This window comes from Emydura macquarii, unplaced genomic scaffold (assembly GCF_026122565.2).
Source record: "Emydura macquarii macquarii isolate MOO-44397 ecotype Brisbane River unplaced genomic scaffold, CSIRO-AGI_Emac_v2 contig_2207, whole genome shotgun sequence".
Taxonomy (NCBI): domain Eukaryota; kingdom Metazoa; phylum Chordata; order Testudines; family Chelidae; genus Emydura; species Emydura macquarii.
Window position 1 is genome coordinate 3026376 of NW_027132344.1, and position 24248 is coordinate 3050623.

The following is a 24248-nucleotide window of genomic DNA, read 5'->3' on the forward strand; positions in this document are numbered from 1 at the left end:
CTACTTTTTACATAGCACTATATTTATAGATCATTCCTCTGAGACTTTTTGTAAACTAAACTCCATAATTAGATTGAATAAATAAGTTGGATAATGGTATTTTTTGCTTTAGCTGCTGAAACAGGAGGGAAGAGGCCAAGATAAATGAGGAAAGCTGCCTCAGTGGTCTAATGGCATTACTATAGATCAGGACTGACTTCTCTCTGTTGGCCATAGTGTCTGAATATTATGCAGTGAATCAAAATTTGAAGGAAACTGGCCAGTGTTTGGGCTAAATGCCAGATTCAGCACCTCCTTAAGAGAATTCCCCCCTTCCCCCCACTATCAGGCATCTAATACAGTATCTTCTCTTGAGCTCTAAGGAAAAGAAATCAGTCGTCTAATTAGAGCTGATTAGGAAGCCAAACTTCAGGCCTGTGGGAAAATTTGAGGTTTTGGAAATCTTTTTTGTCCCAAATAAGATGAAAAACCACAATTTAAAATTTTCACAGAACTGAAATTTGGCAATTTTGTTAACTTTGGAAACACTGAAATGCGGTATTTCGAAATGAAATATGCTCCTTGAGAACTCCAGCTGTCCACTTGGTTGGCTGCAGTGGAGATGGGGACCTTGGAAACCCTGGCAGCTGCTGACTGAAATTGTTGGATTCTGGTCAGTTCCACCGCTGACTAGCTTCTGTGAGCAGCAGTGAAACTGATAATTTATCAATTTGTCAGCAGTTGCCAGGGTTTTCAGAGTTCCTGGCTCCATAGTAGCCCTCTGATGAGCTATCTTGGACCCTGGAAGTCCTGGACGTAGGTCCTTGGTGGTAGATCTAGTGGGCTGACCAGCAGCCAGAAACCTGGGAGCACTGCCTCCCAAGCTCTGGGGCTCCCAGCTCAGCCAGTGGGCTGAAGGGGAGCCAAGAGGCTGGGAGTGCTGGCGGTGCTCCAGGCTACCAAGGGCTTTGGAAGCTGGGGCTCCCTGACTCCCAGTGAGTTGGTTGATCCAAGTAGCCCAGGGGTCCCCAGCTGCAAAGCACTCAGCATGGCACGGCTGCACTAGAGGTGGCTGAGTTTATCTAAGTCAGTTTCCACAAAATTTTTTAGATTTTGATGAATCAGTACATTCTTATGGAAAAAATGTTTAAACTTAACTTTGCCAACCAGATCTACTTCTTACATGAAATGAACCTCAAGTATTTGAGGTTTTTTGTCTTGAACTTTGCAGATATATGATAGAGTATATTACAGCTATTAACTACTCTAAAATCTTTTAAAATATAATGGAAGTCAAAATTAAGACAAACAACTGAAGTAGTTGAGTTCCAGTCAGTTTTAAACTAGAAATTAAAGAATGATGCTCAGTTACTGTTTTGGGTTACATTTCAGTGTTTGACCATGATATTCATTACTGATGCTTATTGATTAAAAATAGGTAATCAGCTACAATGCTTGTGCTTCCTTAAAGAATAAGCAACTTGGATGAGTTGCTGACTTTTAATTCAACCAGTCTTTCAGTTGCACTAGAAAAACTGGATTCAGAACATAGAAAAATGTGGTGCTTGCGTTAGTGTACAGAACTTGAAATTGAGCTGTGTATCCCTGGAGGGATAATCAGAAGGTTTGTCACTAAGACATGATATTGAAACTTTTATTGTTGCCCCTTATCTTTCATAAGAAATGCCTGGGATTTTCATATAGTGGCATGGTGGGATGGGGCTGGGTACTCATATAATTTAAGGAAAAGTAGCTTTCAAATAAACCTTGTGCAAGGCAAATATAACACTTCCAGTTGCATTTGTTAATGTTATGGGATGAAGATATATTTCTGTAAGTAACTAACTTTCCCTTTACTTCACAGCTTTCATCCAGTCGGATAGCATAATAGAAGTGCTACGTTTCAATGAAGGAGGCTTATTGCAGGTAAACAGTCATAAAGTAATACCATCTCAGTTTAAAGTTTTAGATCACTTTTATCTGTGAAATAACTTCCTAATTTTTTGGACTTGCTAGATGCAGTTCAATGACTCTTGGTTTAATGGATCTTGGTTTAAGTAAATTAGGAAGTACTGCTAAAACTGTAAATTCTCTTATAACTGTGACTATGAAATCTTCAGCATACTACTTTTTTCTGTTGTCTTGCTGAAAGCTGCTGAATAATTAAACTGTGTTGAATGAGCGGTATTATTCCTTTGAATGGAACATTACACATGGGCATCACAGAGTTTGTTTCTAAACTAGACATAGCTTTTGCTAAAATTTGCTACCATTACTACCATTTTTTCAGGCCATTGTTGGTGGCAGAGTAAGTGGGAGAGGGATGAAGAAGACCATTAGTGTAGAGAGGTTTCTAGGTGGCTGCCATTGTTTTTAGGCACTTTTATCAATCCCTATATCATGCATACCTGCTTTGAACAGGGCTTAAACACCATTGACTGCCAGTACCTTGTTTGTGCTACCTCTTTACCTTTACTGCCACCAGTGAAGCTTAAGCGATGGTAGCTTAGGTTTCTTTACATTTGGCAGGGCTGTTTGAGTTCCTTGTTTCTTGCTCCTGCAACCTTTGATGGCAACTGGCCCACTCCATACTGCCTTAGTACCTGCCAGTATGTCCAAAAATAACAGTAGTGCCTTGGCTTGATTCTGCTTAATTGATCAGCAGTGAAATTTCTAATGTTGAGATTTAAATTGTCATCTGACTTCAGTGTTAACACTCTTGATGAACAGGGTAGTTCATGTTTCTCTAAGCTTTTGTTTCGGGTTGTCTGCAGCTCATCCATTTGATGGTTGTAAAGACAACCTTCAATGGGTAGAGAACTAATCTAAGGCTTCATTTAAAAAAAATTATGGAGCACAATCTTGTGGCAGGCTATACTTGTGCATAATCACATTTATATATGGGGACCAGCCTAGTGTGCAAGCTCTTGTGTGCATGAGAAAGTTGCACTCATTTAACTTAAGGTGTGATTTAACTAAAATCAGTTTAAAAAGGCATAACCCTCCGTGTAGATACTCTTATTTTGATTTTAGTGACTTAATTCTGTCTAACTTAAAATGATTCTGTAATTGAGTTAAGCTAAACAGAAATAAACCTGGTTTAAACTAAAATAAGTGTTCTTGCAGGGGTTTGCACTAGTTTAAATAAACCAAATTGAACTCTTACTTTAAACTAGTCTTATGCATCTATGTAGACAAGTCTCTCGTTTGTTGCAAGCATAGTTGGGAAGATGATGAAATTCATGACAGCTGAGAACCCTTTGGTACCTGGTCTTATGACAGTTATGTTGGATGGAGATTGATAGCCATATAATTCTGGGTTTATGACTCAATTATTTGTTTCAGGGTTTACAATAAACTACTTGCAACACTCCTGAGCTGTAACAGCCATTAACCCTGGAGTATACAATAGGCACTAGTAGAGTGATGGTAGTGATATAACTGTCAAGAGTAACATATTTCTGGGTTAATGATTATAAAATACATCCCAGGATGTGCAGATTTCAGCCATTGAGAACTGAATACTTCAGGGCTTACACCAATTAAGCTCTGGCAGGAAGTTGATGGAGAATGTAACTATCACTAAAATGTGACTAATGATATTACAAACCCTGTTGGCTGGTTAGTCAGATTGTTAGTCAGATACTCAGTGACTTAAAAATTCTCCCAAAGTTCTCTGAGGTTTGGAGGCCCCAAGAGTCAGGGCTTGCTCACAGTGTCAACATTTCGGGTATTCGGAGTATTCCCTAACAGGAAGTTTCAGAAGTGATTCTTAGTGATCCCTCACTCCTGCATGCTGCCTGTTAGTTGAGTGGGAAGTAGAAATTCCTTCCTTTTCCTGCTCACCAGTTGAGGCATCTTAATCAGCAGATAGCCTTAGGGAATGGAGCAGGGTGCTCTTTTGTCCATCCAGGCCGGCCTTGGTAGGAGCTCAATGCATCCCTGAAGTGCCAGCCAGAATCTGCCTCCAACTCCTGGGGCATATGGCAGTAAGCACAGTGGTGATTCCACATGCCAGACTCCACATGCGGTGCCTACACCTGTGGTTCAGTTCAGTTTACAGACTGAACAGAGACAGTCTGGACAAACCCCTGTCAAGAACTCCCTGGACAGCTGGAAGAACCCAACCAATGCATGCAAATGGATCCCTTTTTCACAGGTGTCCCCTCATTGCTCCTTACCACAGATGCATCCCTCATAGGATTAGGCATGCATCTGAATGGTCTCACAATGCAAGGCAAATGGTCACCAGTGGAGATTTCCCTGCACATCAATCTCTTTGAATTGAGAGCAGTCAGGAATGCCTGCACCGATTTCCTCCTGCTGCTAGCAGGATCACATACAATGATCCTAGCAGACAACATAGCCTGCATGTACTACATCAGTCGCCAGGAAGGGGCCAGGTCACCCTTCCTATGCACGGAAGTGATGAAACTCTGGAACTGGTACATCTCTCACAATGTCACTTTATCCATGATTTAACTTCTGGACATGGAAAACTCGATAATGGACAAGCTCAGTCACAAATTCCCACACAACCACGAGTGGGAGATGCACCCATCAATACTTCATAACTTGTTCTCATGGGACAAGGACCTTCTTTATAAGCCTTCCCTCCATTTCCTCTTCTGCCGAAGGTCTTGCTAAAGATAAAGAGGGACCGAGCCCACATAATCTTGATTGCTTCCATGTGGCCGAGACAGACCTGGTACCCTTACCAATGCAGTTCGCGATATGCCCACTGATCTCTCTTCCAACCACTCCACACCACCTTTCTCAGGACAAAGGGCGTACCATACATCCCAATTTGGGGATCATCCGCCTCAAAGCATGACTCCTACCATGGTTCCAGCACCTAGAGAGCTCATGCTTAAAGAAAGTGCAAAAGTTTCTGTTACACAGCAGAAAGTCTTCCACACAATGCACTTACCTGAAGAAATGGTCCAGCTTTCAGATTTCGTGTACATCCTGACAAATCTCTCCAGTGTCAGCAACTCCTCCACATATTCTGAAATATGCTCTGACCCTTAAAAAAAATTGGGGTTATCCCTGAGTTCCCTCAGGGTCCACCTTGCAGCAATAAAAGCATTTCATCAACTTGTAGAAGGGTACTCATTGCTATTGCATCCGACCACTAAAAGGTTCCTTAAGGGAATAACAAATCTCTTCCCCTCCATCTTGGCTTCCTACTCCCTGAGGGACCTAAATCTTTTGTTGAAAGGGCTGACCAGGCCCCCTTTAAAGCAACCATTGGTTGTTGCTGGCCACATGTTTGCTAGCATACCTGTTGATGAACGGTTTTTCTGATAACAATTACCTTGGCTAAAAGAATAGGGAAAATAGCAGATCTTATGACGTATCCCCAATACAGTGTTCTTCCCAGATAAAGTCACTCTGGCTGCATCTAAGGTTCATCCCTAAAGTAACCTCCTCTTTTTACATGAATTAGTCTATCCGTTTTCCTGCCTTCTACTTCAAGCCTCACTGATACAATAGGGAGGCCATACTACATACCCTAGATTAGTCGTCCCCAAACTTCTTCTGTCTGCCCCCCTCCACCTGGTTCACGTACCCCTCCCCCCGAGCCATGGCTGGGAGCTGTGATCGGGCTGAAGCCGGGGCCATGATGAGGGCTGGGAGTGAGACTGTGGCTGCGGCCAGAGCTGGGGACAGAGCAGGGCTGAGTGGCACTCCCTCCCCACCACCCCAAATGTTCCTCCAGTGCACGCCCCACAGTTTGGGGACTACTGCCCTAGATGTTAGGAGAGCCCTTGCATTCTTCCTCAGTAAGACAAAAGTCTTCAGGAAGTCCCCATGAGTGTTACTCTCTGTGGCGGAAAAGTCTAAGGGCTCAGCGATATCGGCCCAAAGACTCCCTAAGTGGGTCTTGAATTGCATCAGACAGCGCTACCAAATCCGTAACATGACCCTCCAGGCTCAGTCTGTATGCATTCCACGAGATTGATTTCTTCATGTGTTGTCTTCTTTAAAGATGTCCCCATCTCAGAAATCTTCAGAGCGGCAACATAGATGTTGGTCCACGCCTCCACAGAACAGTATGCAATCACTGTGGAATTCTGCCTCTGATGCCGTCATTGGCTCCATAGTACTATCTGTGACTAAACCTGACTCTGAAGTCCCAACCCTCCAAGAGAATTATTACTTGGGAGTCACCTACAGTGGAGCACCCATAGACGCTACTCAAAGAGAAGAAGTTATTCACCTTGTATAGTATAATGGTTATTTGAGATGTGCCCCCCAATATGGATGTTCCACTACCTGCCCTCCTACTCTTTACTTTGGAGTTCTCGCTTATGACTCTGCGGTAGAGAAGGCACTGAGGACGGCTAGCCTCATGGTGCAACACAAGGAGAGAAAGCACATGTGCAGGCCCAACAGACACTGGTACAAACTTCTATTAGCAGTGCAGGAACACAGACAAACCTATAGTAGAGCACCCAAAGGGGGACACACATCGCAGAACCTTAATTTCTGCAGAAGGTGAGTAACTTCTTCCAGTACATGAGGCTTCCTCAATATATAAAACTTACACCATCCATTATAGTATTTATAGTAATTTTAATTGCCTACATATGTTTCAGCATTTTTTGTACAATATCGAGCACAATGGGTTCTCTATGTTGGTCCCTATGCACTACTATAATACAAATATGTATGGCTAAGACACTATATACATGTTGCATGCAAAAAAAAAAATCTCAATTTACAGTTCAGGTTGTTAGAGGAAATAATCTTTATACAAAATATATATTAAGATGGTTATAATTAATGCTTAGGGGTTTGGCCGTTTAAGAATGCAAATGACTAGGAAAGTTAATGAACTTAAATGTATATTCAGTTAACTATCAAATAGGAATGTGTATATTCACCCTACAAATTCTAATACCACTAACTTTGAGCCACCAGACCTGCTTATACACTTTATCAACATACCAATCTCTAATTATATACGTCATAGTCAAAGATATACATACATTAGCGATTTGTGAGATGTATAGGCAAGTCAGGTGCTCAGAGATAATGTTGTTGGAATGTGTAATGACAGATTTTCATATGCTGCTATAGTCATGTGATGGTCTTGTCATGTATTTTAATTGGAGCACTAGCAATAGTTGTTAAGATTGTCCAGGAACTGTATTTTGTGTATATGGACCTTTTGAGGGAAGGGCGTTTGGTAATGTCTAGCCAAAGTACACGCAGTCTCTGATTTCTTTTTTAAAATACTAGAAAGTTTCTTGAAACTCCTGAGAGCTTTTAGGATACCTGATAAAGATAGCACTAGGAGAATGCCAGTCAAATTTGTTCATGCAACCTTAACTGTGAGCCCTTGTATATGTATAATAATAGTTTTATTACCTGATCATATATGATTTCTGGAATAGTTTTGTACAAATATTTTTCTGTAACTCTTCTAAGGTGCGTCATTTAAGTGAATGAGGCAAAAGTGTACAGTGAATGAGGCAAGAACTCTGAGTGCTTGCTGCATTCTCACTGCCGCTTGCATCTAAATAAAGAGATATATTTAAGCAATAGTACATGATCATCGAATTTGTCATGCATGTGCAGATTACATGTGCAGTGCTAACATTCTCAATATAGCTTTTTGTATAAAGTTTATATTCTAGCAACCTGTAAGTTAGTAAACTTACTTACAATAGCTTCCATTGGTTGTTGCTGGTCAAATTTTATTCATGTGCTCTGAATGTTGACTGTGTAACACAGCAAAGCAGAAACAAACTTTAATGGTTTATTCTTCTATTAAAAATATACTTAGCAAGATTAGTGTAGTAGAAATGTAGACTAAAAGGCCAAAATATTTGTACAGTTCAAAGGCCAGTTCTCTTGAGCTACCATTGTACAGTATATTCTCTCAAGCTATTTAATTTTGATATCTTCTTGCTGTAACAGTAAACTATTATTTTTCTCCTCTTTCAGTAGTTTTTAATATAGTGGTTTGTCATGATTACTTATTTCAGCTGATCCAGTGCAACTCTACAGAGAAAATATATTTATCATAAATTCAACTTGCATATCTTGTCAGAGAACAGATATTTTTATGAAAGCTGTAAACATTTTAGTTTCTACGTCTATAGTATCACGCTACACTACTGTCAGGGTGTTTAACGCATAACTATTCAAGACTGAGCATTCACCTTTCTATGAATCATGTACGTTTTCCTAAATATCAAAGGTTTTTCTAGGTCACCTGATACTATAGAATGAGAATCATAGTAATAACTTAAGTTTTGAATTTTAAAAAAAGCTTGTCTAAAGGTCAGATACCAACATTCACACAATATTTAAAATTACCGAGGTTCTGTATACAAAATCATTTATGACATTAAGAAACATTTGTATCAAACATTCTTGGGTGTTTTCTCCTTAGGGAAGTGATACATATCTCATGGCAAGAAGCAAACTTTTATACCCTGGAGAGAATTTACTTATCTAGTAGAGTAAATTACAAAAATGAAGATTGTTGCACAATTTACTCTTTATCTACTGGTACTGAAAGGAAAACTAGTCTTGTCACTGATTTTAAGTCCAAAGTATGTATATGCCTGGAAAATACACTCCCAGTAGAACACTGCTAATTCATATTAGTTGGGAGCCCATTACAAATTACTGTACTCTGAGATCTTGGGAAATGCATCACAAAATGTACCTTTATTGTTCATAATACTTAGTATAATTGTTTAGTTTGTTTTTAATTGTTAGTCACCCTGAGAGCATAGAAATCTAATTTACTAGTAAATAGTCTGTAATGTATTTGATAAAAGTAAAGAAGCCTTGGTGAGTGTGAGACCTTGCAGCAGGATATTAGTAAAGGGCTTCTGAGGAGTAAGGGGAGAGTCATTTTGTGTATGGATTATGGCATGTGTGGATTGAAGTATGCACTTTCTTGTTGTTCTGCTTGTATTAAGGGAACATCATAGAAGATAAGTGCAACAATTTAGATTGGAGTATATACTTTAATTAATGTATAATAGTTGTGTCTATGTTATCTATGGCTTTAGCTGTATTAATTTTGCAAATTTGGTCACCTGTAACTACATTTTGTATCCAATGAAAACTCCAATGAAAACTTCACAACACACCAACCATAATTTTTTTTTCACAGTAAGGACTCATCTTAAGTTGCAAGTAAACCTTCTCCAGGAGGATTTAGCAAGTCAGAGTCTCCCAGTCATCAAATTGTGCAAGAGAGATGTTGGCAGTTCTTCAGCTATTTAAAAGCTGGCTGAGAAATTTGCCAATATGCCTCTCCTTCTACTGAAGGCAGATATATACCTAGGAGCAAGGAAATGGAGATAGATAGAAATAAACTATAATTGCTGCCTGTCAACAAGATGTGACCTTAAGTTAGGCTGAATGACACTTTATAGTTTTTTAAAAGGTGTGATGTTTTTAAAGACAAATACAAAAAAAACTTACCTTTAACTTTCAAAATAAACTCTTAAAATTTGCTCTTTTGTCAGTAGCCATAAAGTGTGTGCTAAGGGCTGCCCTTGTTCCCTAAGAAAGTGATTAACCATAAACTGAGGCAATCCAGAAGATAGGTGTGAGTTTTTTTCCCATTCGTCTAAAGTTTTCTCACCCACTTCATGTAGGGCAGCTATCTTGTAGGCTAGTGAGCTGCTTCTCACCTTAAATTACTGTTAGGTACTCCTACTAATGCAGGACATTTTACTCCTAAAGAATAAATGCAACCTGTCTTCTACTATTAAGGCAGTGGTAAGAGAACCTCAAGCTCCCTCCAAAACTCTTCAGTCAATATGGATGTTTTTTTCTGCTATAGTTGTAGGTATGCAGAATTCTTTTCAGAAGCCGGCTGACGTAAAAAGGAGTAAGTCTTCGCTGGTATATATCAGTTGAAAGCACTGAAGGACCAAATGGGATAGAAAGTAACAATAAAAGTAACTATGCACAATTATATATAATCAGTATCTTTGGTACTGGACTCATGTAAATTCTGCTTAGCACCAAAGGTATAGTAATCATGGGTGCCTCAGTCCTCAACATTTCATGGACAAAACTAAAAGAGGAAGTATAGTGGCATTGCAGTGTGGACAGCTGTGCTAAAAGAACCAAGCTGCAGAGTTAGGAGCCTGTGGCTAGAGACCACCTTTGTAAAGGTTATAGTGTCTTAACCATGAGGCTGCCACCCTTTTAATTGTGGGTGATTTGATAGCTTTCATAAGTATTTTACGCACATTGCAACGCCTTTTGATAAACCCAGGATAGCGTCTCAATTTCATAGCATAAATCACTGAAATCCATGACATGGAAATGTCTGATGTGCTAGCATTGTACACTATAAATGTCTGCACATTTTTCACCTTTGCTCCTGAGATGTTTTGACATAAATGTTTTTTGAATAATTTCAGAAATGGGATTGTCTTGTTGCATGGCAGAAATTACTATCTCCAATCTTCAAGTTTTTTAAAAAAAATCAACAGTGCCCAAAAGTGAATGAGTATTGCAATCCTATGTTAGAACAGATTGCATCAGCAGGAATCATCTGGTGTTTTCGCTACCTCACATGAGTTAGGTGGTGGTAGAGCAGGACAAAAATGACTGATTCTCAATCCACCAGTTCAGCTGGCTCACAGATTTAGGATATTTCATTATTACCTTAAGCAAGATATTCATTACTGCTTTATTTAATTCTTCTGTTTATTAACTTGGAGCTCATTAATGTAATAGCAGAGACTAAGTTAACCTCTCCTGACCAGCCCGACAGTTGCCTTGTAAGAGCTGAACTGCAGCATAGCATGCAGCTTTTGTACTACTGGAAACATGCCTTAATAGCAAACAGCAATGGATATGAAGGATCCCTAGTATATCATGACTGGGAGTGACTTTTGAATTTTAGTTTTAAAATAGTGTATGAAAATTATTGTGAAGGAATTAAAACCAGTTTAGGTGGTTGAAGAAAATTACGAGTAAGTTTAAAAAGAAATTTTAAAAAACTGTGAAGTGGTGGTAGTTTAGGAGCTTTCTCCATTCTTTTCTACTAGCTTACCAACCAGTGAAGGTGGGATATTCCAACAAATTTGTGATTTCAGCCCCTTATGAGGCTTAATTCTGACCAAGTTTTTACAGCATTGGCTGAGTCCCTCTTGTGTTAATTGGACCCAACCTTTGGATCCCACATCCATCTTAGACAGCTGAATCAGGACAGAGTCCAGACACTGTGTCTTGTTGTCTAGGGTACACTCCTTAGTGCAGACTCCCTGTATGAAACCATTTCTTGGGATGTGAGGCTCCACAGTCCAGCTGCCTTAGGCCCTAAAACCAGTGTTAAACCTCCCAAACCTCCTGAGTCACTTATGTATGCTCCCCCAGAATTCCCTCTTTATGGGCATTCTGGTTTATAGTTGAACTCTTCAGGGACATATGGCAGGTAAAGTAAAATAACACAGGCTTTGCTTAGGAGCTACTTAAACACACGCTCATTTTACTCTTAGACAACACAGCAGAGTTACAGATCTGTGCAAAATAATAAAACCTGAATGCAATTCCCTCTCTATGTCCTCAGCACTGAGTGCCTGAGTTTTGGTCAGTGTCCTTGGAGAAGGCAGAGCCTCTTACCCCCTACCTCCACTCTTCCAGCTATTGTCCGTTTCTGGTGATGAAACGGCTGTTTGCTTGGAGCTTTCTCTTAAGGCATACTCTCTGACACACTGCCTCACAGAGGTGGATTAAGTGTGGTGACAGAAAAACCCTTTTTGTCAATGTAGGAATATTCTAAACTATAGTGCTACGGCACCATAGCAGCAGCTGTGGTATAGACATACCTGTAGTCTGTGCCTGTTACAAAAGGGAAGCGCTAATCCAGGCAGAAAGCTGCAATCACAAATGCTATTAATAAAACAAATTGACAAATAAAATAAACAAATAAATTGACAGACACATTTCCCAAATTGTGTCAAGAGAAATCAAGTTCTGTTCTGTTTCAGCAGCAATCATTAGCTGAATATAGGTTTATGTAATCGTTATCACCTTTTTGTTTCCTTTTGATCATTTATCCTTTTTATTCATTTTGTTTCGGCTTTCACTTTGAATTGTATGTAAAGGTTTTCATTGCTCAGCAGTTTCTCAAAGTGGGTTCTTAAGTCAAAACTGACCTTCAAGGCCTAACGTAATTTTGTTGGAATTTTATGCAGCCAAGTGCTGGTAGGAAATATTACCTAAAAGGGACTGGCAGAAAGAAAATGGTGGTAAGTATAACTGATTCCTTAAAATTCATAAATATTCATGATGGATTTTCTGGTTATGGTTAAAAAACTAAGGGTAGGTTTTCCAGAAGTGCTCACATTGGAAATGGGAGTTTTACTATTGACATCAGTGGGAGTGGAGTTAATATTGGGGCAAGTTTGCATAAATAATACTGGAGGTGACTCTTGACTAGTCTATACTAAAAGTGCTACAGCAGCGCAGCTGCACTGATAAAATAAATATATCTACCATTTTATTGTCGGCAGGCGACGCTTAGGTCAGTGTAATTTATGTCACGCAGTGGTGGCTTATTCACACCCCTGATATGTTATACTGACATAAGTGGTAGTGTGTACAAACCTTAGCTGTAAGAATTTTGATTTAAAAATAATTGGGCTGACGTACTTTTTGGCATTTTGTTCATTTGCAATTGTCTCCACATTTTTTCTATCCTAGATATGTGGGGGATAGTCACTGGTGAATTAAAGTAAATTTTCAGTCTTTTAAATAAAGTTTCTCTAACTTTTCTAGATCAACTGAACTGAATGTTGAAGGAAAATATTAGCAGATTTATGTTCTGAATTCTCACCTGATTTAATTTTTTGTATTCCCTGCCAGTAATAGAAACATAGTGTGACTTGTCCCGTGCCCAGGGTAGCCAACTGAAAATGCCAAGGTCAGGGCAGGCTGTAAAAAAGAGCAGATTTTCCCAATACTGGTGAGTGACACTGAAGTCAGACTTCCCAACCAGCCACAAACTGCGCTTCTGAATCCCCACAAAAGCCAGTATATAAATACACACAGCCTCCTTTACTGCATTTCAGCTTCTGGCTCCCAAATCAGCACTAGGTCCAGTAAAGAGACCAGTTATTTAAACTCTATGCTCTTTACTAAAAAGGTTCTCTCTGACCCCAAAGGGTCAGCCACAGTACTAGTTCAATATAAGTTTGGATCTTACCTAAAATACTACGCTGCCAGCCAATCCTTTAGTAACTAAAACTAAAGGTTTATTGCAAAAACAAAGAAATAAACCATGAGAGAAATGTTAAAAGGTCAAAACAAATCAAATATATACAGATGATTGTAAGTCCATATACATCAAGTTTCTGGGAGAATTGTGAAGTTGCAAGCTTGTACAGTTCCTCCAGCATACATCTGGTATGTGGATGGGTCTCAGTCTTTTGTTACACAGCTTCAGTTGCAGATGACTTGATCCAGAGGTAGGTAGGTGACTGAAGCTCAGGATAGAAGACAAAATGGTTTCTGTGGTTTGGTCTTGTATACCCTCTGTCCCTGGCCATGCGCTTTATGGAGTTTTACAGGAATCAAAATGGAGTCCGGAGTCACATTGGCAAATCCTGGTGACTCACTGGTGATGCTGGCTTCTCCCCCTGGCACCTGAGAATGTCTTGATGGGTCATCAAGCAGGCTATTGTCCTGCAGCCATCCTGTCTGGGGTTTGTCCCAGGCAGCACAATTAGAAATACAGATATCTCAAATATATCCATAACTTCCATTTCCCATATAACATGTGAACATAAACATCATCTGACTTAGCACATATAGCCTTTCTAACAGTGCCTGACATGGCATATCTAACATGAATTAATACGATTTTGACATATTGATGTCAAACAATATAACAAATGCTCTCCCCCCCATCTTCCCAGCATGACACATAGTTTTTGTTTTTTACTCTTAATCAGACTTAATTTGGCAGTTAATATTATAGAAACATCTTTGAATGAGTTAAGACAGTGTTTTTATGTTTTAAATACTGCAGTTCACCTCCCTCTGACCCATCCCATCATCCATGTTTGGGAGGGTTGTCTTTAGATTATGATATTGCGCTAATCACCTTCATAGAGTGCTTACTGTAGCACTTTTAAATAGCAAGAAACTAATTTTAGTTTTTCTTTTCACTTAAATCTTTCAGATTAGTATGAGGTTATTGGCATTGGAATAAATTTGACAAGAGATTATTAGGTACTGTGGTCACCGTTGTCTTTTTAGTTTGCTTTTTGAGCCAGCCAGGTAGATTTAATCTCTTTCTCCTGTCTACTTTAGGCTTTTTTCCTCGTTTGTTTTTTGTTTTGTTAAAATCAATCCAAACTCAGGCTTTCGGCTGACTTCTGTGTTATATGTAGGCCATTACATATTACTATTTTCCCTCCAGCTGCTCCTCCCAGCCCCACTCACAGGGCCTTTAATTTCTAGGGAGGAAAGACTCCATAAACAAGGTGTTGTGGGATTTGTAATCTTGAAGGGAGATGCTTACAGATTCAAATGCTTTATGCTTAATTCAGCCAGGCAAATGTGAGACCTCCATATCTTAGGTAGAAAAGTTTCGAAATAAAGCCCATATCACCTTTTCTCATTCAAGGCCATGCTAGGGAATTCCTCTTTCCGATTAAAATTACAATTTCTGAATCACTCTATTTACCAGGTTAAGTAATATTTTCGCTATCAGTTTCAGACAGTTCAAGGTGCAAGTCATGCATTTTTATTTTTGAGATGTGTACTGCTAGGGCAGAAATCTGTTTGGGGGAGCTCACATATATGAGCGTGGGAAGTTCAGGTTCATTAGTACTTATACCAGTACAGCAGGATGCAATTTTCTGAGAACTGGTGCTCATCTCAAATGCATTGATATACAAGGCTCCTTTTGGGAGTTGCCAGGTGCTAAGCAGTTATGATAATTAGGCCATTTTTATTTAGGTGTCTAAATGTAGGTTCTAGTTTGAAAAGTTCAGCTGTCGTACATAGGACGATTTAATATAGTTGCCACAATCCTATCACTTTTCCAGAGACATCTTGTTGAAAAAGTCCAAGGCCTGGAATCAACCAGAGGACTGTGTGTATGCATCCTCTTGAATGTTGGGTTATTTTGCAACATGAAACTTACATCCGGGACTCAAAACTGATGCCCCTTTATGAAATCACCCTTGTGATATATTGTGAAAATATTTTCCATTAGTGTTTAAAAAAAAAAAAAAAAAAAAAAACCTGCAAAGTTTCCTGAAGTGGGGAGCATTTTTGCCGGGGAAATTGATGTTAGGGAACTCTGCTGCTTACTAGCCCTTCAGAGTTCTGGAGACATTCAAGTGGAGAAGTGTCAAAAAGTGTCTATAGTAGTTTGTGCTAGAGATAGTGTGATAAAGCATGTGAAATACTTTGAGTCTCAGCTCTTGAGCTCTGCTGGAAAGCTTAAGCATTGCAAGTGCCATGTCAGTGAAACTTATGCTGTTCCTTTGTGAATGCTGTGTCTACCATTCCAATGGGCTAGAGAGGCCAGAAATAGTGTGCTCATAGCACTCACAAGCTGTATAAATCATACCAGTAATACCTATAATTTCCTGAGGCCTCAGATATACTTCTTCTTCTTATGGATGCAAGATTGCAAATCCCTGAGGACATAATTTGAAGCTTAATAGAAAGTAATTCTGCCAGAAGATCCTGTAACTCATATGATCACCACTGAGGAAACAAAGATTTCAGTAAAGATAGATAGTCCATTTAGTAGTTTTGGAGCTATTAGCAGGAAGGAGAGAGACTTAATTTTTTTAAAAGCAAAAACCAGAGGAAACTCTCAGACATGTTTTAAGATTCTAGTGCTCTTTAACTAAACTATTATATTTTAAATATAAAGCCAGGAACTCTGGAAACTTGCAGCTATGGTTCCAACACCAACTTTAACTCTACCCCATATCCTCAACCACTCTCTTAACTTTAGGCCACATACCTCCTTACTTTGCCCACCGTTTTTCCTCCAGTCCACAGTCCCACTATGAGCCAGAGACTAACTTCTTATTGTTTGAGATCTATCTACTTATTCACCTATATATGGTGTTCTCCAGTTGCCAATATGTAAGCTAGAAACTTACATTAGTCTTTCTTTGTTTATCCTCCTGATAACTCTGGAAGAGTCACATTCCAAATGCATTTCAGAGAACCAGCTATACACTCCTACTGTACTGCCTGCATCCTAGTACCCTGTGTAACAAAGCAGAGACTTCTCATCACCTCCAAAAAGGGATAGAAGAGCAATTTTACATATAGGCCTTGCTTGGCAGCTTCCTAGTGCCTCCAGCACTTAATTGCTAACTCTTACTTGCCCAACCCCTAATTAGGTCACTTTCAGTTATGATGTAACCTGGTGCTTCACCTGTTCCTCTTCTCCTTCAGTTTGGGTCCTGCATATTGCTGATGGGCAGTTGCCAGTGTACTCAGACATGCCCCATGTATTGACAAACCTGTGGCCCTCTCCAATATTAGGCCTGGGTATGAGGATTGATTCTTAGTCTGCTTAGGAGTTCACCTGACCACTTGTACCTATATTGGACGAAAGGGTGGCTTTAGGTTAAATACAACTAAAGTCCATGTTGTTGCAATTCATGTGTGCACCAGAATACATTTAAATGTGCTATAGCAACCGGCAAAAGTCTCTAGCGTGAAGGAGGATGATGGACAGAGGCATGGGGCTGATTATTGGTTGATGTTAGAAACTTAACTGCAAATTTCTTAATTTCTAGCATTCTGAAGCAACAACATTCTATCTTAAAATATAGCATCACTTCAAACTTTATTAGACATAATTCTTACGAAAATGTTGGATCTAATGTTTAACACCTTCCAGTGTCCACTCACTAAGACAGTGACCATTACAATCAAACACCACTTGATTTATCTTTTTAAGATCCACAATTTCTCATTCATTTCACCTAACCTGAAGAATTCATTTCCCACTACATTAGTTTTATGTTTACTTTTAGCAGCTATGCCTCCCAAAGATAAACACATTTTGGAATAGTTCACAACTAAAACTGTTGTGGAGTAAGCCATTTTTGTTTTAGTTCAGATGGGTAGAAGGCAGAATTTGACGTTATCTTGGAGGAAACTAGTGTCCCATTAATTTACAAACAGTTAATGTTACTGCTTGTGGGGAAAAAAGGCCTATCATTAAGTGGAAATTACAATAAACCTCCTGCCATAAAAGACTGATTAAAATGAGCCTTTTATTTCTAAGTGAAAGAAGAGATCTGTGTCCAGAAATGACATGATCAAGTTTGTTAAACTCTGTAATTTACAGAAGCTTGCATACATCTCTTTATATTTATCCTTGACAAGGTGCAAAATTCATCCTGGATAGTGCTAACTGTGCCATTGTAATTTGGCATTTTACAGTTGATATCTTTCTTCCTTGTGAGCTTTCACAAATTTTTCCTTTAACATTTTTATGCTAATGATATGCTATCATTGATGAATCTCTTTCAGGAAATAGGGATATATTTTGTATGTACAGTAAAAATATGAGAGAGGGGGAACAATATTACTTTCAACTCAGCACTGCCTTCACTTTACAGAGAGAATTGGGAAGGAATAACTGAGACATAGTTTTAGTTCTTGGCGATCATGCTGATCAGCTGGTGGAGAAGTGGACCAAGTCACAGGAAAAAGAGCATGCCAAGCTCTAACACAGAAAATCCTCAAATTCATTTGATGCTTGAAGAAAAAGAATTGTTCAGAAGGAGAGTATATAGTTGAAAAGCCTTGTTACACTTCTTCATGTATTATGGATATTGCATTACTACACAGATTACTAATCTGTTTTATTAAATGCCAATTATAGAAGCTGCCACATCAGATTTGCCTTTGCTTTAGTTGTGCAATGATTTAGTTATGATCATGAGCTGTTCATGTTGCCTTGTTGTCACTTTACCCTGATTCACCTTGATTTCAAAGGAATCATTAAGATTTGAGTCTCATTTTTACATTTAACCCAGGCAGTCAAGTAGGCAAAAGAACACTTTTCTGTATAAATGTGAATCTTAGTGATTTTTGGTTTTGCTTCTTGTTCACAATTTTTAATACAATATTTATAATCTGTTTAATGTTCTATTCAGGGATATACAGAGTTTATGATCAGTCTGTCTATGAAGCATCATAATCTCTTAATCAAACTTAATTTCAAAGCATGAAATAAAAAACTTGTGTGTACATATAAGCTATTTAATTATAGGTGGAGTAGAGGACATAATTCATGGCAATAACTATGAAAGTACTTATTATTCAGTAGTTCAAATAAGTTAAGGAACATTTCTGTTTATTCCTCTATTTTCAGAAGTTTAATTCTAGCGTCCATTTGCTCCTAGCTGTAAATTGGTCTACAAGATCTTGGTTCAAGACTGATATCAGGTGTCTTGTTTTTAGGTTTGGAAATTGGCTCACTTAAGATTGTTATCTGACAAAGAGTAAAGACAACATAAAACTTGCTTCTATCAGTTATGTGATGGCTACAGCTGGTTGGCAAGGATGAGATGGTATTGGGCAAGTCTTTCTCAACAATTTTATTACTGGACCAAAATCTACCAGAAACCATCATCTAGTGGCATTATTCAGAGGTTTTGTCAAGTTTTTACCAAGCCATTGTATGACTGAGTTGAGAGGCAGTACCATCTAGTGATTAGAACAAAGGACTGAAAGTGAAAATTCATCTTTGAGTAGTGTCCCTATGGGTGTTCCAGTGTAGGTGTATCTGCATCCCTGCGCCTCTAATTGGAGAACTTCAGGAGCAGTGTCCATTTGGTCTGCACATGCACTCTTCTTCTCTCATGGTCTTCCTCGAGGCAGGCTCATGCTACACGGGTGAACCACCTCCTTCTCAACCGCCCTTGGACTGAGACGGAGCAAGTAGCAGTCTTTTACTTACCATTTTTATACTTGATCGTGTTTAGTTTATAGTTCTTAGAATTTCTGTTCCTTTTGTAGTATCTCTAGAGCTTCTGTTTTTCAATTGTTTAAAAAAAATCCTTTTTGACCCATTTTCCCATCTTTTATTGTTGGATCACCCCTGAAGGGGGTATGCCTGGTTCCCCCCAGCTTCAAAAGGTGTCTTTTCTGCATGGAGGCAATTCCCATGACAGATACACACTCTCGCTGCGTCTGGTGCCTCAGAGAAGCACACCTTCCACAGAAGTGTACCTTCTGTCAACAATTGAAAGCTAGATCCCAAAAGAACTGGGAACTAAAGCGAAAACTCCTCCTCATAGAGGGTGCCCTTAAACCAGCTTCTAACCTGGTCCTGAGTCCTCTGCAGGATAAAGATTGATCCTGGAGCCCTCAATCTCCAGAGAGGGAGAATTGCAGAGAAAGTCGACTGACTCCCCCCACAAAGCCTCTAGAAAAAGGGTAGCAAGTCCTCAAACTGAGCTTTTTACCAGTTAGAGGAGATCCTCGGCACATTTGGTTACCTTGGCACTGGCAGCACCAGCTGATCTGAAACATGGTACCCAAAAAACACAGGCACCGCTGTTTGCGAGCTCCACCATAATATCTAAAAACCTGAGGGGCACAGGCTATGAAGCAGTGGAACTGCCTGCCAAAAATGATAGACTGAACCATCTCTATAAAATTGGTACTGACAAAAAGATCCTTGGCACCAGGCGCTTCAAATTTTCTTGGAATGCGCCTCCCATAAAAGACCATCAGTACCGACAAGTCAGCACTGGAAATCCCTGACGGTACTGTTCGCAACAATGGTACCTCAGGAGTTCTGTTTCTCTAGAGACTTTACTATCACTGAGGAACTGGAGTCCCTGCTACTCAGTACCAGAACTCTGGTACTGAGCCTGTCTTGGTCCTCAGAATCACCAATGGTACCGGGGCATTCACCTCCAATGACCCTATCAGCCCCACCATACTCCAGTGGAGAGTCAGTGATCAGAATGACAATTTCTCTCTGGTCTCATACCATAACCCACCGTTACAACATCTGGGACCTCCTCTGCTACACCCAGAATCTGATTCCCAGTCTTCCTAGTATGGTCATCTGTGCGTACTGCTGTCCATGTCCCCTGCCCTCCCCCCTGGCCTTACTGGGTCCCGTGGGCAGCCTACAGGTCCCACATTTCTTGGTGTCCACAGGAAGTCCACCAGAAATTTTCCTATGGCCTTTATCTAGAACCCCAGGAAAAAATTTTTCCAGGAGCAGGAGGCCAGACTGGAGGTGGAAACTACTCCACTGTTGAATACCTTGTCATCCTCACCGGATGAAGTGGTGATGCTCCATCCTCCATCATTAACTGATGATTTTTAAGCCTTTCCAATATCTTACTAAGAGAGTGGCTGATGTTCTGCAAATTCCCCTTGAGGAGGTGAAAGACTCGTACCACAAATTGTTGGACATACTACACACCTTTTCCTCTTTGAGACTTGCCCTCCCTGTAAACGAGGCACTTTTAAACCTTGCAATGTCATCTTGCATACACTAGCCTCTGTTGCACCAACATGCAGAAGGGCTGACAAAAAGTATTACGTGTCCCCCAAGGAGGCATTTTCTTTTAACGCACCCACAGCCCAACTCTATTGTTGTGGGTATTGTTAATACACAAGGAAAGCAACATCACACCAAATCAACCCCCTTTGATAGAGACTGGAAGATACTCAACCTGTTTGGAAGGAAAGCATACTCGTCGGAGACTTTATAATTCAGTGTCAAACTACCAAGCCCTAGTGGCTAAATATGACTACTTGAACTATGGCAAACTCAACACCTTTATTGACCACTTGCCAGAAGCACAAAAGGAACCATTTCAAGCTATCATCCAAGTGGGTTGTTGGTAGCAAGAACAGCACTAATAATTGCACTGAGCACCCTGGGCATAGCCCACTCCATCTCAATGGTGGGGGTAACGAGGCAGGCATCCTGGTTGCACCTGTCAGGATTGCTGAAGGAAGTGCAATGACAGTTGAGGACCTCGCATTCAAAGGACCCAAGCTCTTTGCAGATGGACGTATTACTCTACATCTTATAGGACTCTAGATCTACACTATGCTCTTTAGGAATCTACATACCAGGACCGAAAAGGAAATTCAGTTTGTAACCACCTCACAGATCACAACCACCCCAGATCCCTCCTCACAGCAGTATTACAAGCCACGATGTAAGAGACACAGGAAGCTAAAGTGGAAGTTGTCAGCTTCCAAATCCTCAACTCTCTCAACCCTCGTCCTCAGAACACTAGTTTTGATGCCTTGGTCGAGGCCCCAAGCAACCACTCTTTGCAACCACAGCAGCTGCTATATACTGACTTTCCACATCCCTTCAGAAGTTGCCTGACTCTCTTCCTCTGGAGACATATGGGTCTTGGAGATTATCTCCAAGGGTTACTCCATCCACTTCATGTCCATCATCCCCCCTCTCCCCCGCCAACACACACACACCCCATCCCTTCCTGTCCCTCTTATGGGATCATTCTCCTGAGAGACTATTATGTCAGGAAATAGATCACCTGTTATGCCAAGGGATCATAGAACCAGTCCATGCTCACTTCAGAGGCAGGGGTTTTTATTCCAGATATTTCTTGATTTTTCAAGAGAAAAGGAGGTTGGAGACCTATACTAGATCTAAGAGCACTAAACAGAGACATGAAGGTGCAAAAGTTTAGGATTGTCACACTAGCAGCCATTATTCCATCTCTGGAGCAAGGAGATTGATTCTTGGCCCTTGACTTACAAGATACCTACTTCCACATTTCAGTCTGACTGTCCCACAGGAGATTCCTCCATTTCACCTTTGGGTCATTTACCCATATCTGGATGACTGCCCTCTCAAAGCTCATTGCTTTGAAGGTATCCTGCAAACCACCCAGAGGACAATATACATATTTGCGCAACTGGATCTACAGCTCAATACCCAGAAATTGACCTTGACCCAAGTACAACCCCTGGAATTTATTGTGACTGAACTCAGCGCAGTGCAAGTGAGAGCGTTTCCTCTTGCTTCATGGATTCAATACCCTGACGAGTCTTAGAGAGAGTCTATGCCAGCCCACGAATACTGGCCAGAAATTGTCTCCAGCCTGGTTGTTCATGAAATGCTTACAGATATGGCTGTCAATGCCCTCCAGTATCAAACACTCCCTGGACAGGTGGAAATAAACATCCAATGTCAGTGCAGACACCAACACTGATTTAACAGACGCCTCTAATAGGCTGGGGAGCCCACCTAAACGACCACAAAGTCTAGGGCAAGTGGTCTCCCACGGAATCAGTACTCCATATCGATCTTTTGGAACTAAGAGTCATCAGAAATGCCTGTGCACACTTTTTCCCACTCATCAGGGATAATCACACAAAAGTCATGCCAGTTAATATAGCATGTGTGTTTTACATAAATCACCAACGGGGCGCCAGATTACCTTTTTTTGTATGGAAGTACTGAAACTTTGGAATTGATGCATCTGCCACAATGTGCTCATTTCAGCTGTTTCCCAGCCAGGGGTACAAAATATGATAGCAGGCACTGTCAGAATTTCTCATATGACCACGAATGGGAGATAAACCCAGCAGTGCTTCACGGCATATTCGACCTATGGGGAAACCTGACAATAGACCTGCTTGTTACTTACCAAGAAATGTCACCGCTGCTGCTCCAGAGCTGGACTGGGAAAACGATCTCTAGGGGACACGCTAATCTTTGTATTGGGCAGGGAGCTATTGTATGCCTGTTGAAGGTCCTATTAAAGATACCCAAGAGAGAGCAAAAGTCATACTAATTACTAGAGCCCTGCATGGATACAAATATGTGGATCTGCAGTCGATCACATCCTCTGGAATCAACTGTTACTTGACCCGCAATCTGCCCTGCCTCTTTTAGATTTAACTGCATCTGCATCCACACATCAGCTGTTTTGGAGCCAGCAGCCCTTCATCAGCTGTTGAGCCCCTACCATCCCAAACAACTGATCAGCCCTGCCCCCACGCTTAACAGCTGTTGAACTGTTCACTGCACCCCTGGCTGGCAGCTGCTCCAGCTCTGCCCCAGAAGTCACAGAGGTCCCAACCTCAGTAACCATCCGATCTGCAATTTACAAGAAATGGTCTGCGGATAGCCGCATCCTCAGATATAAAGCAGTTATCCGTGGATTTGCAAGGCTCTACTAATTGCTTAGACCTTGCATAGCTGGCATTATATCCTCTGACCCATTCCTCACCTGCTCTCCCAAAACAATGGACAGATCCTTCACCTCAACCTACAGATCCTCTGGCTCCAGGCTTGGCTCCTTCATGGTTCCAACACTTACAAAGCAAATGCTGAGGAGATGAAAGAGGTGTTACTGCCCAGTAGTAAATAAACGACTTGTCATACTTACCTGCGGAAGTGGAAACTATTCCAAATTTGATTCAATTTCCAAACAAGTGGCTGCAACATCTTCCTCCCTCCCTTTGATCTTAGACTATATTCTAGACCTCAAAAGGACTGGTCTCTCTCTTAGCTCACTTAAAATACATCTAGCATCCATAACTGCCTTCTACTACCAAGTGGATGGATGCTCAGTATTTGCCCATCCAACAACATGCAGATTCCTCAAGGGCAGGGGAAACTTCTTCCTGCACATTAGACCGCCCATTCCAACGTGGGATCTCAATCTGGTTCTGAAAACCCTAACTAGACCTCTCTGAACCTGTGGCCACTTGCTCCCTCCTACACATGTGCATGAAGACAGCATTTCTAGTGGCTATTACCTCAGCATGACAAATAGCAGAAATATTGATGATGCATCAACTGCTCATGATCTTTAAAAAAAAAAAAAAAAAAAGCAGTCACTCTGAGGCCATGCCCAAAGTTCCTCCCCAAGATGACTGTGTCCTTCCATATGAACCAGCTCATTCACCTTCCCAGTTTTTTCCCAAAACCACATCATGACAACAGGGATATAATTCTTCATACGCTTGATGTTAGGAGAGCCCTTGCATTTTATTTGGACAGACTAAGGATTTTAGGAAGTCTCCTAAACTTTTTCATTTGTGGAAAGATCCAAAGGCTCCTCAGTATCTGCTCAGAGACTCTCCAAATGGGTCTCCAGTTGCATTGACCACTGTTACCATGCACATAATCTGCTACCCCCATCAAGAATCCACGCGCACTCCACAAGATCCGTTTCTACCTGTGTCGCATTTATTAAAGGTGTCCCCATCTCAGAAATCTGCCGGGCAGCGACCTGGGCCTCTGCCCGTACTTTCAC

At 40.6% G+C, this 24248-nt stretch overlaps 1 protein-coding gene across 2 annotated transcripts in view; it reads left to right on the forward strand.

Moving 5' to 3' along the window:
• Window positions 1-1602: 1602 nt before the first annotated feature.
• TMEM131 (transmembrane protein 131) overlaps window positions 1603-24248 on the forward strand; it is a 158964-nt gene continuing 136318 nt past the window's right edge. Inside the window, exon 1 of one of the 2 annotated variants that reach the window (XM_067559993.1) lies at window positions 1603-1905. The gene's annotated coding sequence lies outside the window, so the exon portion shown is untranslated. The remainder of the gene's footprint in view (window positions 1906-24248) is intronic. The other variant, XM_067559991.1, reaches the window with a different exon arrangement.